This window comes from Pteronotus mesoamericanus, unplaced genomic scaffold (assembly GCF_021234165.1).
Source record: "Pteronotus mesoamericanus isolate MK-2021 breed Mesoamerican mustached bat unplaced genomic scaffold, CSHL_Meso_final scaffold_125, whole genome shotgun sequence".
NCBI lineage: Eukaryota > Metazoa > Chordata > Mammalia > Chiroptera > Mormoopidae > Pteronotus > Pteronotus mesoamericanus.
Window position 1 is genome coordinate 6,820,229 of NW_026555304.1, and position 4,114 is coordinate 6,824,342.

The window sequence follows — 4,114 nt, forward strand, 5'->3', positions numbered from 1 at the left end:
CCTCCCTCCCTGAAAGCACAATCAACCCCAGCTGGCAATGAGCCTGAATCTCTGGGGACCAGAGTCTCTCCAGCCCAGGATGCAGTGAATGTGCAGGTTTTCTTGAGGGCCTGCTTCGTGGGGAGAAGGGTGAAGCCTGTCATCCTGAAGTCTGAGGTGTGCTCTCTAAATCTGGGTTGCTTACAGTCCAAATTCCCAGCTGCTCACTGCTTAAGCCAAAGAGAGGGTGTGGGTGGAGAGTTCCTTCCAGCCGTTCTCTGAGGGGTGTGCCTGTCACCAGTCACTCAAGGTTGCAAATTAAGTGTGCGGAGCGGACTTCTGTTACTTGAATTTGACAGCATCTGTGCAACTTTGTTTATCTCCTTCCTGCAATCTCCTTTTTCTCTGTGCAGCTTTTCTTTATCCCCTATGCTTTTCCTTTTCAAACAGGACGTCTTGGGTCCAGAGATGACCAAAATGCTTCTAGATGTTGACAGCCTTTGGGAATTGCACACATAGGATGTACCATGTGTGTGCATCTCCCTGCGGAGGAGTGCGCAGTTTTCATCAGGCTCTCAAAGGGGATTTGACCATCCAAGGTTCCCATCTTAGTTCTGGTCAGTGCCCCTTTGAGAGATTGCCCCTCCTCATTCACAGGTGAAGATCTTGAGAGTCATTAACAGGTGGCCCACAAGTGCTGTTGGGGTTGGAGCTGATGCCATGGCTTCTTACTGTGTTGCCCCTCCCAGAACCCTGGGTCCCCACAGCCCATTCCTAGACAAAATGGTGGCAAAAACAATAAAATTGTGTGGAGGTTGAGAGAGGGGCCAGACACTTGACTGCACATTTAAAGTCTTCCTCTGCTGTTTGCTATGCTGTATAGTCAGACTGGACCTGGGAGCACCTGACTGGGCTGCTGTTGGTGGCAGGTGAGTTGGCAGGGTAGGGGGCCCCCTCACACAGCATAGAGACCCTGCCTCATACTTGGCAGGCCTCAGGCTCTCTGAACAGGCCCAGGGAGTTAGTTACTCAAGGCAACCAACATAGCTGTAGAACAAGCCCACTTCCCCTACCCTCCCTGAGGGCACCAAGAAGGCTGGGCCTTGAGCATTCCTCCGCCCAGGAATGTGCAGAGCCTGAGCAGCCCCTCACCTGCCTCGCCAGGAAGGTTCAGCTGACCACACAAATTCCAGAGCCACCCAGCCCATGGGCTTGGCAGAGTCCAGGCTGGGGCCACACGGCTACTAAAAATGGCTGCTTTGCCCCTTGAAGCTGAGAGAGGCACAGGCTGACATTCTTGATATAGTTGAAAAAGGTCCGGGGCTGGCTTTCTCTGCAGCTGCTTTCCATGGAAGCTTTTTGCTCCACCCAGGCCTCGGTGCATTCTTCACACCCAAATCACAAGTGGCCCTGTTTCACACAGGAGCAGATGGGGGAGAGGGAGCTTGGAGCATGCAAGGGGGTGACTGCAAAGGCAGGAGGTGGAGGGAATGTGGCTTGGTGTGGGTATGCATCCACCCTGGCTCCAGGGCAGGGGGGCTGAGCCTGGAGTGTCTGTGACCTGCCACACCCCTTCATTCATGTCCCCACAAGTCTGACCCCATCGTGCAAGTCTTTCTACATAGGAGGATTTTTCTTGTGGAAGAAGCACCCGAGTCAGCACCCTGATTTCCCCCTCCCACAGAAGTCCCCCTACCTTTCCCTGGAGCCTGGGTTGCATGCCAAGGGCCACGCAGCTTCTGCTTATACTTGGCCAGCTTCTGGCATGCCAGGCCACCCCAGGAGGAAGGCCATGCCCCGCAGCCACCAAGCTGAGAAGAAGCCTACCCTACCTGAGGGTGCCAGTTGGTGCCCCTGCCTCAGCACGGGCCCTAAATCTGAGAGCCCCACCTGAATTCCTGACCCCAAGATCCAGGGAGAAAGTGACATAGAGCTTGTTCTGTGCCACTAAGTGTCAGGTGGGTGGTGACTTAGCATCAGGTCACTGGCACCATGAGTATCTCATCTCCAGCGGGTGTTGCACACCTCTCACACATGTCACAACTAACCTTGGTGTGTAAGAAGCAGCCCGTTAATGACTGAGGAGGAAGATGTGAACCCACACCCCTCCCTTCAAGGAGACTGGAGTCAAAAAGAGGGAAACAAACATATAAATAACCTGTGACCTCAGAACCCAGCACTGACCGCAACGAGAGGCACACACTCATTCTCACATTCCCACAGCACATCACTGGGCAGGGGCTCCAGTCACTTCAAGCCAGTTAGGGAGTCTCCACAGCCCCAGCCCCAAGACCAAGGTCCTGATCCTGCAGGAGGTGGGGCTGCAGAAGTTTAAGCGGGAGCTGGCACAGACCTGGGGTAGAAGGGGGTTGTCTGTTAACCAAGTGCCCTGGGCTCCAAGACCACAGTGCAGGCAGAAGCCCCGCTCAGCCTACCTCGCCAAGGATCCCAAATTATCTCAGAGCTGCTGTAACCACAAAGCAATGGGAATCTCTCTGGAGTTCAAACCAACAGAAAAGGACTCTAGCCAAGCTGCTCTTCCCAGGGCAATTACAGTGTGTCTTCAGGCATCTGAGCTATTTGCAGGGCTTGCCCATAGTAAGATTTGCCTGTCGTCCCATTTCAGAGTCTTGTCAGGTGTTCTGGCGCAGCCACTTAAGCCATGCAGCTGGGACAAGGGGCTGAGGCAGAGGGGTAGCTGGGGCCCAGGCTGCAGACGTCCCCTCCTTCCACTGTCTCAGGCCAGGGGCACAAGGAACTCTGTGCTTTGATGTCCTGCCTTTGCAGACAAACTCTCTTAGCTCTCAGTCAGACTGTTAAAAGTGATTCTTAATTTGCCTTTTATCAGAGACCAGAGGAAAGAGTTGAAAGCAGGAGTCTGGGATTTTCAAAAGAACTTGCAAGACTGGGGCGGGGAGGCAAAACAGCCTTGAAAGGGAACAAACACAGGGCTACAGTCTCCCCAGGCCTAGAGGCCATGCATTCCCAGCCTGAGATGTGTGTGTGTGCACGCGTGCGTGCGTGTGTGTGTGTGTGTGTGTGTGTATATATATATATATAGGAGGGTCCTCAAAAAAGCCCTGGGTTCTGAGCATCAGCCTAGTGTTGACACAGCACTGGGGCATTTCCTTGGGGGTTGGGTTGTGGTTTTATTTGGATCCTATTAAAAATCAAATCAGCAAAACCAAAGGGGCAGGTGCTCTAGCATTACATCAAAACACAAGCCACCCTGAGCATTCCCTCTCTACCCTGGGAGCTCCTGGAAAGCAGGGATCCCCTCAGGAAAATGAAGATGCAAAAGGGGTCAGAAAGCTGGATATAGACAACCCCCAGCAGAGCCTGGTCTCCCCAGACAAGCAGGGCCTGGTCTTCCATTTCCATCCATTTCTCAGATGGAATTATTCCTCCTGGGCCAGGGAAGCACTCTGCTCATGGAACCTGCCACTCCTGGGTGATTTGCTATGAAGCTGCCTTTCTGCCCTGGTTTGTTAAGAGGGAGACCCTCTCAGCAGCCTCTAAGGTCTGGCAAAGCCCCTGGGCCAGTGGGCACCCCAGCCTCCTGAGGCTAAGAAGATATGAGAACTGAGGGGATCTGGGGAGGATAAGCTCTGCTTTGATACCCACACCTTGTCACTCTGAGGCCAGGCACCTGCCAGGTGCTAAGGATATGTAACAAGACCATGCCCTGTCCTCAGGGAGCCAAGACCCATGGGCACTAAAGGACTACTTTGCCAGTGACCTAGATATTTTTTAGTTGTGGTGAATTGCACATAAAATAAAATTTACCATTTTAACTATTTCAAGTGTACTACTAAGTGGTATTAAGTCTATTCACATTGTTGTCGAACCATCACCGCCATCATCTCCAGAATTCTTCATCTTTCTAAACTGTAATTCTAACTGCCCGTCCACACCACCTCCGCTCCCCTCCCCCCGCAGCCCATGGCACCCACTATCCTACTCTCTGTCTCTATGAATTTGCCTACTCTAGGACCTCATATAAGTGGAATCATACAGTGTTTGTCCTTTCATGACTGGCTTATTTAACTCAGCATGATGCCCTCAAGGTTCATCCTTATTGTAGCCTCTGTCTGGATTTCCTTCATTTCAAAGCTGAATAATAGTTCATTGTACG